This window comes from Pyrus communis, chromosome 17, assembly GCF_963583255.1.
Source record: "Pyrus communis chromosome 17, drPyrComm1.1, whole genome shotgun sequence".
Lineage (NCBI taxonomy): Eukaryota > Viridiplantae > Streptophyta > Magnoliopsida > Rosales > Rosaceae > Pyrus > Pyrus communis.
The window spans coordinates 13,163,825-13,176,840 of NC_084819.1; positions in this window are offsets into that span (position 1 = coordinate 13,163,825).

Here is a 13,016-nt window from a genome sequence, read left to right on the forward strand (position 1 = left end):
TTAAAAGAAATTAGTGACACATAAATATGTAAATACATTAGTGTACAGAAATGCTTGTACTAAAATATATTGTAATGAACCTAAATGTATGTATCGAAATGTGTTATATTGAATTATGTACCTAAATGTCAATACCGAAATGTACGTACCGAAATGTATTATATTGAATTAATGTATCGTAATGTATGTACTAAAATGTATTATATTGAATTAATATACCTATATATTTGTATCAATGGATACACTAAAATATATCAAGTGAATTAATGTACCTAAATGAATATGTTATGATGAATGAAATGAAAATGTAATTAATACATTAAAATTATAGGAAAAAGAAAAGAAATAAAACATTAAAATATAATTAATAAAGGTTTGCTATATTAACACCCCCACATACTTAATACACCCACATTTGCTTTTTCAATTAAAATTTATTTTAATATACCCCACATATATTCTCATAATACTCTCACATGTCACACCCTACACGCTCAACATATGCCTTACATTATATACCCTACATTTTCTACATACATTCCGCACTCTTCACACTATTAACTGTAATGTCAAAAGCCAATGCACAATTCACATCGACTAGATTTTTAAAGAAGAAACAAGTCTTATTAATCATTTAACATGTAGATTCCAATACAAACTTACAATTACAATTTCCCTTCTTTCTTGGCTATGGCTGCCCTCAATATGCAGGTAAATAAAATAACGAAAATAGTAACTCTCTTTAAGCCCTATAGACTGAAGATCAAAAACGAATTTAGCCTCCGTCTGCCCCTCTTCCTGAACATTGTATAATCCTTGTATTTCTCTTCAACAACATTGGCACGAAAATGATCATGTCAAATCTCTTCATATTCTAGTCACTTATATCACGATTATGTCTCAAGCACAACATGATCATTTGAAATCTTAGGCTGCAAATTCTTCACTTTTAGTCCTTTACTCATATTCTTCAAGGCAATAGGAAAGTTCCCGACATTATTTTCATCTCACAGGGAAAAACTTCTACCACAATTTTTTGCAACAAATTATGTTCAATACCGTCTTAAAGAAGCTCTTCAAAATCACTAACGTTTCCCTCTAAATCAAACCAAACAGTACTCATTCTTTGAGAGTTACAGTATTTCGAAATAACACTTAAGCTTATTTGATCGAACACCACCCTTTCAATACCCGTTTGAGCTCTTTCTAGTTTTACCCATGTCTCTTTGTATTTTCATTAGTTAAGATTTTAATCTACAATAGAGGGTGAGAACGGTTTTGAGAGTTGAAGTAGATAAATAATCTTCAGATATACACGTTAAAAATGATTTGGGGTCTATTTAGAATTTTTTATATTTTTTTAAAACTTTATGAGGTCGAAATTGGCATTGCTTATTAGGGTATATAAATCATTTAATATTAAATTTTAATGTGGGGTGTATTCAACATTATGTAGGGTGCTAATAAAAAATGCCTTAATAAATGAGATGATCAAATACAGTAGGGACTAAAATTAGATTTTAATCTTACAGGTTATAGTTTAAAACTCATATTTTTTAAGAATTAAAATATGTTGAAAATGTTAGTGGGTAATGAATGCCCACAGTAACGTTGGCAGATGAATGAAAACATTGTCAATGCCCTTGCAAATTGAAATAGACTTTGGAAACAAAAGGATTGTTTTTCAAAGCATGCGATGTAAATTTCAAACTGTAAGAACCTGTTTGTATGGAGCCGCTCTATAAATAGAGCACTTCAACTGTAGTTAAATGAGATAGAGAGAACACAGATAGAAAGAAAGAAAGATCAATAACATCATCTATTCCTCCGTCTTTTATTTGTTATCCTCTTGTGCTATAGTTTCAATGTGACATTTTACATGTGCTTCGCTCCATTCACTAAAAAGGTTATCTTTCTAATTTTTACATATTTATAACACGTTATCAGCATGAGTCTCTAAATATAACCATTCTCTCATTTCTCTTTGCCGAACGAAAAAATGTTTCCTCTAAGGTTTTTACTGTTCATCTTTTGCCTCTGCCTCAACTGCGTGATATACCCTCGCGACGAACTGTTTGCTCCATGCTTGCTTCTAGTTCTCAACCTAACAGTTACATACATCTTTGATTTCTTGTTTGGTATAGATCTTGATTACTAACCTAGTATTTATTTATGTTAATTTTGCTGCAATCCAAGATGGTGCGGTACAATCGCCCATCTTGAACTGCAAATTTAATCTTACTGCGATCTAAGATGGTGTGGTATCATCGCCTATCTTGGAATGCAAATCTAATTTTACTGCAAATTTTAGGTAGAGCGGTATTATCGCCCATCCTACCCTGCATATTTAAATTTTCCTGCTGTTTAATTTCATTGCAATTATAGGTGGAGCGGTATAATTGCCCACCCTGCTTTGTGTATTTAAATTTTTCCTACTACTTGAATGGTGCGGAATAATCGCCCATTCTATGTTACATTATTTCAATGAGAATGGTGCGGTACAATCGCCCTCCTCATTCACCCTGAAAATCTTGAGCCAGAAGTTTCGAGTGCTTATTATTTTGGCCAGAAGATCAAAATAAAAAATTTGTAAGAACCAGAAGTTCTAACACTATATTCCTCCAGTAATACATATTATTGCAAGTTCTTACACATCTCATTTTCTTTCAGAAAAGAAAATGGTGAACTTGGCGAACTTGGCGAAGCTTGATTTTGCTGCCCTGGACATTGCCGGGAAGAATTACCTTACCTGGGTACTAGATACCAAGATCCATCTGGAAGCAGGAAATCTTGGAGATACCATTAGGGAAGAGAATAGCTCATCCTTTCAAGAGCAGGCGAAGACCATGATCTTTATTCATCACCATCTTGATGAGGGATTAAAGAGCGAGTACTTAAAGGTTGAAGATCTGTTAGCTCTCTGGAAGGTCTCGAGAAACAGATACAATCACCAGACAACGGTGATTCTTCCAAGAGCTCGCTATGAGTGGACTCACCTAAGGATCCAGGATTTTAAGTCAATGACAGAGTACAATTCTGCGTTGTTCAGAATTACCTCTTAGATGAAGCTCTGTGGGGATACTATTACTGAGGAAGATCTGCTGGAAAAGACTTTCAGCACATTTCATGCCTCTAACGTGCTCATGCAGCAGCAGTATAGAGCGCGAAGCTTCATTGAATACAACCAGCTGATATTTGTGCTATTGGTAGCTGAACAAAAAAATGAGCTTCTGATAAAATATCATCAGTCCTGACCTACTAGATCTGCACCATTCCCAGAAGTGAATGCTGCTTCCCTCGAAGTGAATGCCATATCATCTGGTGGCGATAATCATAAACAAGGTCGTGGCCACAAGCGAGATCGGTGGAACAGGAAAGGTAAGAACCATGGTGGTCAATTTCACAACCAGTTTCCAAGGCATAATTCAGGCCAGAGCTTCAAAAATGTGAATCGCCATAAAGGCAAAGCTCATATGAACAATGCTCCCATGAACTCTGAAGGAGCCTGCCATGGGTGTGGTGGCAATGCGCATTGGGCGCGTACTTGTCGTACCCCAAAACATCTGGTGGATTTGTATCAAGCCTCCTTTAAGGAGAAGGGTGTCTAGACCAATTTTCTCGACCAGGCTAAACCAATGGATATACCTGATCCAGTGTGTGACTTATCAGGGCAGTTGAACATAACCCACCTCGATGTTTCAGACTTTATTGTGGAAAGGGGAAGTGAAGTATATCCGTCTGACTGAATTGTTTATGTTTGATGTACTTTTATTATGCTGAACTTGTAGTTCAAAACTAGCATTTCAGATTCAATAAAAGTGGCATGTAAATTTCCTGTTATAACTTGCTTTTAACTCTAATTCCCTTACTCAGAGAGCATGGATAAAAACTATGGTCATTCTCAAAATATGAGAAATGGCGAAGATATTTGTCTTGCAGACTGCGCAACTACGCATACAATCCTTCGAGATCGAAAGTTTTTCTCAAGATTGATGCTTACAAAAGTAAGGGTAACAACAATATCAGGACCTTCAGATGTAATTGAAGGCTCAGGGAAAGCCCAGATTATGTTACCAAATGGAACAATATTGTCCATACAGAATGCATTGTACGCTACTCGATCTACTCGAAATTTGTTGAGTTTCAAAGACATACGTTTAAATGGATACCACATTGAAACGAAAAGTGTAGAAAATGTGGAGTACCTATGCATTACCTCCAATGATACCCAGAAGCGTATATTGGAGAAGTTGCATGGTTTGTCGATTGGATTGTATTATACATACATAAAGACAGCTGAATCATATACTGTCATGAACCAGAAGTTCATTGATTCAAAAGTTTACATGCTTTGCCATGACCGTCTGGGTCATCCAGGATCTATCATGATGCGTAGGATCATTGCCAACTTTAATGGACATCCACTATTGAGCAGACATATTGCTATCTCAAATGATAACCCTTGCAAGGCTTGCTCTCAAGGGAAGTTGGTAATTAGACCATCACAACTAAAGGTTGATGCTGAATCCCCATCATTTCTGCAAAGAATTCAAGGGGATATTTGTGGGACTATTCAACCATCTTGTGGACCATTTCGATATTTTATGGTTTTGGTTGATGCATCTACCCAATGGTCACATGTTTGTCTCTTGTCTACTCGGAATGTAGCTTTTGCGAGACTTCTTGCTCAGATAATTAAGTTGTGAGCACAGTTCCCAGATTATCCCATTAAGTCAATCAGACTTGATAACCCTGGTAAATTTACATCTCAAACCTTTGATGATTACTGCATGACATTGGGCATCGATGTTGAACACCCCATTCCTCATGTCCATACTCAAAATGTTTAGCAGAAGCATTGATTAAGCGACTTCAAGTAATAGCTATGAAATCCCGTTTCTGAATTTCACTGTTATAATCTACGTATTTGTATTATTGAGATTTTATATTATTTTTGGAGAATTTATATTGATTTATTTGAAATTAGATTTCAATTAAACTAGTTACGAAGAGTGAAGTTTGGAAAATTATTATTTACTCGTTGACCTTTCGAGGTCACAATTAACGTTTTTGTATAGGTCTCGAAGCCACGAGCGCATAAGCGAAAGCCGTTTGCAAGTTTAGGTTATAACGGTATAGTTACGGACGTTTGAAGTTGTGAAACTTTAGGTTGTGAAAATTATTTAATTTCCACTAGAGGGTAAAAGGCCCAAATATATAAATGGGGTTAAGGGAACCTGCTAAAGGGATAAAAAAAAAAAAAAAAAAGAAAAAAAAAAGAAGAAGGAATGAGGAGAGGAGAAAAAAGTTCTCCCCCCTCATTTGTCAACCCGTGCACCCACCGAAAAAAAAGGGTTTTCGACCCGACCAATTTCAGGCCAAAATCCTTCATTTTTCAGGCGTTTTGCACCCATTCATCACCTGCAACCTACTCAGCTATCTTCCTCCTTCCATCTCCACCAAAAATCAAGGGTTTTTAAGGTCTAATTCGGGTAGAACTCTACCGGAGAACCCGGGGGTTCTCGATGGCGATTCGTCATTCTGGTGAGTATCACCATGCACCATCATCCTTAATCAACTTCCCTTGGACCCAGGAACAAGACCCAACTGGTGGTTAGGGTGTAGGAACACTGAGGAAGTCGAATTGAAGAACACCCACCTTAGGGTTCCGGCGATTCGTGGCCAGTTTGGGGTGTTTTCTAGCCAAATTGGTTTGAGATCTTCATTCTTGTGAAATTTGAGAATTTTTGGAAAAAAGTCGAATTTTCCGATATGTAACATTTGATTTATGAATTGTTATTGGTTGAGTATATTTTCGATAAGGTCCGTCACTTGAATATTCTAACAATTGACAATCTTACCATTGAATTGACACCAAATTTTAGTATGCTATTGTAGATATGGTTTACGGACCTTAGGGTATTACTAGTGAAAATCTAGTGGGCCTATGTTGGTTTGATAGCGACTTGAATATATGAGATATGATTATTATCTTAATTTCTTATATTGGTATCAATTGTGATTAAGAATTGGTCTTATGAATATGATTTCTATTGAAATGTGATTTTATATATTTAGCCATAGACCTATGCTTATTAACTAGGATTTGGCTTGTGCACTGATGATGTTTGGGACATATATGTGTTTAATTATCTTTTTAATAATGTGATTGATAATTATGATGAATGTTATGACAATTATGGGATTTAAATATTGTTTGATAATTATTTGGATATGATTACCAACTATATATCTATTTGAACTTGGCATTCTACCTTAGCATGAGATGGAGATGGAAGTCAGGAGATGACTTAGGTACTTTATTGGATTTTAGTAGAAATAGTAATTAAGGGAATTCCTTGTGTTGTGCTCCATTTGACTTGATGCTGGTTGATATGTGGAATCGATAGCATGTATGCGTATAATTATGTTTAATGTGTGATGATGAGATTGCACCACGTAGTTGTGGTACATGTATGGTCCTGCTTGGTATATCCGCGATGGGGGGACCATATGTATTCAGGGGTGGTCATGCTTGGTGTATCCGCAATGGGCGATCATTGCCTGCACGATGAGTTTTTGCCTATGGTCCTGCTTGGTATATCCGCGATGGGGGACCATACGCATTCTAGAGGTGATGATGATTAGTTGTACATGGTACATTTTTAGGCGATCATATTTGGTTTGGTTCCGTTGAGTGATCTGGAATCTGAGGTTGTTGAATTTCGTGGAGTGGCCTAAAATCCCATTGTTTGGAGAAGTAGGCTTGGCCTAACTATGTCACTTTAGCCTTAGTTTTATGTATATGTATATATTCGTGTCAATGGTTTCAAGAGTTTTGTGAATTGAGTTAGAAAAGATGTTGGACGTCTGAGTGACTCCTTGGGGATTTTTTATGATTCGATTATGATTTTGTAAGGTATGAATTTAGAAGATATGGGAATGATTGTTATTACTTTGATCAAATTAATTAATTTATGTGGCTACATAATGGTTTTGTGTTTCGTTGGCTCTTAAATATGATGTATGTTGTGAATTGCGATATCATGATGTGACCTAATGATTTATATGTTGGATGGGAGAGAAATCATGTTTTCATGGGGATTGGTTATGTAGCCTGAGTCTAGGAATTACATGTTGTCAAGTTACATTGAATGATTGAGGAATACTATGCTTTTCTGCTTGAACTTAGTGGAATAAATGTCTGATTTTGTAAAAATGAATTACGAATGGCTTGATCCCTATTTGAGGGTACGTAGGCAGTCTAACGAGAAGGTTAGATGCAGCCATAAGGTAAACAAAAAATTTCTTTGCAATTTGATTCTCGAATTGTGATTGCCATATTCCTGAGACGGGGTATGTGAGATATATGAGTATTTGGGTGATGTCACGTGTCGATCCTGGATGTATGTCGGGATCGGGGAGTGACAACTTTAATGGTATCAGAGCAAATGATCCTACTCTATGATATGCAACCTTCTCGAGTCTCGTTGGCGTGAATTACGATATGCATGTGGTTACATGATTTCACAATTTTTATGCATAAAGATGCATTCATGTGATATATGTTTATATATATGGGAATTATGATTTGCATTGGTATTACTTTGGTCAACGGGTCTTGAACCATTGGAATTACTAAAATTAGTATTACTAGAGACTTAGTGAAGCTTTGCGTACTTGTCTCGGTGAGTGACTTTAATATACGTGATATTGGTGATTACCCTGTTTTTGTAATTGTTATCCTGTGTGGATATGACTGGGTTTTATAAATGTGTTTTATGTTAAAATGTGATTCTTTTATAATTGGCCATCGATCTATAATTATTAAATGTGATTTGATTCATGGATTGGTAATATTTGTGGAAAAGTGATTCGAATTACATATTGAAATGTTTTGTAAATTGAAGGCTAGTAGTGAACTAGGACCTTGCTTGGTTAATCCGCATTGGGGGACCATACTATATACATGGATCACGCTTGGTTAATCCGTGTTGGGCGATCCTTATGGCCATGTATGCTTAGTAGTGATCATGCTTGGTTAATCCGCATGGGGGGGTCACTTCCTACTTGGTTACTTTCTTAGGGGTGGCTCTGTTTGGTTAATTCGTTTTGGGGGGCCACTTCTTGTTTGGTTACTTATGTAGGCTTCAGCCGAACTGCATCCCTTTAGCCCTACTTTTCATTGTGTTGTATGAGAATATGGTTGTGAGACATTGTGATTTGTTTCAGACGAACTGTTGGATGTCTAGGTGACTCATTCAGAGTTTTCAAAGGTTTGGTATTGATTTCTTATGAATGATTTATATTCAAGATTTATAAATTGTGATTGATGGCTGGTTTTATTAATTGTATCACATACTTGGATTATTGTCGCTCACCCGAGCTTTGCAGTTATCTGAGTTTTGGTTGGCCAGTGCACCATTCTCATGGTGTAGGCATGGATTATACATGTGATAGATTTGGGTAGCTTATGAGAAATCACTGGATATTTTGGATTTCGTTGAGTTGTTTGAAATCCTTGCTCTTGCTTATTTTCATAAGGTTAGTCTGACCCTAGATTTGAGTGAATGGGGAGTCATCGCAATAGACCTTGTGAATATAAATGAATTCACCATGTTATTACTTATAATCCAAGTGGGGATTTATGTAGAGTTCTTTAATTAAATTTGTGAAATGATATGTTATTCATTGATAGATTGATGTAGTTAGACGTTAATGTCGTGCATCTTTGATTCATGGAAATGAGTAATTGGAGTGATTGTGGAATGATGTTAGATGTGATTATTATTATTATAAATAGATTGATGGATCAATGTGGCTTGAGAATAAGACTATGCTTTGTTGGTTCTTTGATATGTTACATTTTATGAATTAAGGTATCATGTTGAACCATAGTGATTTATATGATTGATGAAATCGTTGTTTCGCCAAATCCCGGATAAAAATATCCCGGGATTCCGCTTCGAGCAAGCAATTATATTCCGGCTGAATTGAAGCTTGGTCCAAAGTTTCTTTTACTTCAATCCAGTAGTCTCCCTTGTTCTTATGATGATTATGGTTAGACATTTTCAAATCTTATGGCCATGGTAATTATGGTTGAAAATTTTAATATTTATGAATGTCGTGATGATTTTATGAGCAGGAATGAAATCGCAACCCGAGGCTATGATTGGTTTAATATATAGTGGTGAATAATTGTGATTGGAATTCCAATGAATGTGGCTGGAATTTTTTTTATATGTGATTTGCCAATTTTGATGGTTTGGCTTGAAATTCTAATATTTATTTGACCAATAAAGGTTACGGCTGGAATTTATGATAATTGTTTTGCTAATGATGAGTATGGTGAAAATTTTCTGATGTTGGTATCACCAGTGGGTGTGGCTAGAAATTTTGAGAAAGAATCGTGGTAACGGCTATGTATAGTCAATGATGGTAAGTGGTTTTACCAATGCTTATGGTCATTATGCTAGTGTTTATCTAACCAATGGTAGATGTGGTTTGATAATCTGGTACTTATTTAGCTAATGAGGATTGCGGCTTGATGTTTGTTAATTATTTTGCCAATGTGTATGGCTAGAATTCCTGATAATTATTTTGCTAATAAATATTGCTGGGAATCTAAGTTTATGGGTGAGGATCACGATGATCTTCGTTGATTTATTTATTTTGAGCTTGAATAAACTCATAGGCTGAGGTTATGACTTTATTCACTATAAATGGAATGATGGGGAAAGTTTGTAATTACAAATTTGGTTGGTTTGGTTGCCAAAATCATGAGTATTAATGAATTCTTGTTAATAGTGGCATTCTTTGTGATTGTGCAAAGATTGGTGTTGAAGTCGTACTGGGACGACGATGATTGTATTTGTGAGTTGAGGTACAATGTGGTCGAACTTGAGTTAGCTCAATCTTGTTATAGCCGAAATGTGAATGTGTTTGTGCATCACTATTATCTTGAATTGTTGCGCATTTGTGGATGGTAATTTGATACTGGAAATTTCGAGGACGAAATTTTTTAAGGGGGAAAGAATGTGAAATCCTGTTTCCGGATTTCACTGTTATAATCTACGTATTTGTATTATTGAGATTTTATATTATTTTTCGAGAATTTATATTGATTTATTTGAAATTAGATTTCAATTAAACTAGTTACGAAGAGTGAAGTTTGGAAAATTATTATTTACTCGACCTTTCGAGGTCACAAGTAACATTTTTGAATAGGTCTCGAAGCCACGAGCGCATAAGCGAAAGCCGTTTGCGAGTCCGGGTTCTAACGGTATAGTTACGGACGTTTGAAGTTGTGAAACTTTAGGTTGTGAAAATTATTTAATTTCCGCTAGAGGGTAAAAGGCCCAAATATATAAATGGGGTTAAGGGAACCTGCTAAGGGGATATTAAAAAAAAAAAAAAAAAGGAATGAGGAGAGGAGAAAAAAGTTCTCCCCCCTCATTTGTCAACCCGTGCACCCACCGAAAAAAAAGGGTTTTCGACCCGACCAATTTCAGGCCAAAATCCTTTATTTTTCAGGCATTTTGCACCCATTCATCATCTGCAACCTACTTAGCTATCTTCCTCATTCCATCTCCACCAAAAATCAAGGGTTTTTAAGATCTAATTCGGGTAGAACTCCATCGGAGAACCCGGGGGTTCTCGACGGCGATTCGTCATTCCGGTGAGTATCACCATGCACCATCACCCTTAATCAACTTCCCTTGGACCCAGGAACAAGACCCAACTGGTGGTTAGGGTGTAGGAACATCGAGGAAGTCGAATTGAAGAACACCCACCTTAGGGTTCCGGCAGTTCGTGGCCAGTTTGGGGTGTTTTCTGGCCAAATTGGCCTTGGCCGCAGGTATAAAGTTTACTCTACTTGTTGAGATCTTCATTCTTGTGAAATTTGAGAATTTTTGAAAAAAAGTTGAATTTTCCGATATGTAACATTTGATTTATGAAATGCTGTTGGTTGAGTATATTTTCAATAAAGTCCGTCACTTGAATATTCTAACAATTGACGATCTTACCATTGAATACACCAAATTTTAGTATGCTATTGTAGATATGGTTTACGGACCTTAGGGTATTACTAGTGAAAATCTAGTGGGCCTATATTGGTTTGATAGCGACTTGAATATATGAGACATGATTATTATCTTAATTTCTTATATTGGTATTAATTGTGATTAAGAATTGGTCTTATGAATATGATTTCTATTGAAATGTGATTTTATATATATAGCCATAGACCTATGCTTATTAACTAGGATTTGGCTTGTGCACTGATGATGTTTTAATAATGTGATTGATAATTATGATGAATGTTATGACAATTATGGGATTTAAATATTGTTTGATAATTATTTGGATATGATTACCAACTATATATCTATTTGAACTTGGCATTCAACCTTAGCATGAGATGGAGATGGAAGTCAGGAGATGACTTAGGTACTTTATTGGATTTTAGTAGAAATAGTAATTAAGGGAATTCCTTGTGTTGTGCTCCATTTGACTTGATGCTGGTTGATATGTGGAATCGATAGCATGTATGCGTATAATTATGTTTAATGTGTGATGATGAGATTGCACCACGTAGTTGTGGTACATGTATGGTCCTGCTTGGTATATCCGTGATGGGGGGACCATATGTATTCAGGGGTGGTCATGCTTGGTGTATCCGCAATGGGCGATTATTGCCTGCACGATGAGTTTTTGCCTATGGTCCTGCTTGGTATATCCGCGATGGGGGACCATACGCATTCTAGAGGTGATGATGATTAGTTGTACATGGTACATTTTTAGGCGATCATATTTGGTTTGGTTCCGTTGAGTGGTCCGGAATCTGAGGTTGTTGAATTTCGTGGAGTGGCCTAAAATCCCATTGTTTGGAGAAGTAGGCTTGGCCTAACTATGTCACTTTAGCCTTAGTTTTATGTATATGTATATATTCGTGTCAATGGTTTCAAGAGTTTTGTGAATTGAGTTAGAAAAGATGTTGGACGTCTGAGTGATTCCTTGGGGATTTTCTATGATTCGATTATGATTTCGTAAGGTATGAATTTAGAAGATATGGGAATGATTGTTATTACTTTGATAAAATTAATTAATTAATGCGGCTACAGAATGGTTTTGTGTTTCGTTGGCTCTTAAATATGATGTATGTTGTGAATTGCGATATCATGATGTGACATAATGATTTATATGTTGGATGAGAGAGAAATCATGTTTTCATGGGGATTGGTTATGTAGCCTGAGTCCAGGAATTACATGTTGTCAAGTTATATTGAATGATTGAGGAATACTATGCTTTTCTGCTTGAACTTAGTGGAATAAATGTCTGATTTTGTAAAAATGAATTACGAATGGCTTGATCCCTATTTAAGGGTACGTAGGCAGTTTAACGAGGAGGTTAGATGCAGCCATAAGGTAAACGAAAAATTTCTTTGCAATTTGATTCTCGAATTGTGATTGCCATATTCCTGAGACGGGGTATGTGAGATATATGAGTATTTGGGTGACGTCACTTGTTTATCCTGGATGTATGGCGGGATCGGGGCGTGACAATAGTTCGGACTCTGTTTATGAAAACAAAATTACCAGTTTCTGCATGGGGACATGCCATCTTACATGCTGCATCATTGGTTCGATTGAGACCTATAGCCAACCACCAATACTCATCAATACAACTCGTGTTTAGGCATCAACCAAACATTTCACATTTACGAGTTTTTGGTTGTGCCGTTTACGTGCCTATTGCACCGCCGCAACGCACTAAAATGGGACCTTAGCGTAGACTTGGAATTTATGTGGGTTTTGATTCACCATTGATCATTAGATATTTGGAACCCCTGACAGGTGATATGTTTACAGCTCGTTTTGCTGATTGTCACTTTGATAAGACAGGCTTCCCGTCGTTAGGGGGAGAAAAGACCATTCCAGAAGAACGAAAAAAGCTGACATAGGTTGTACCCACCTTATCTTATTTTGATCCTCGAAGCACTCAATGTGAAAAT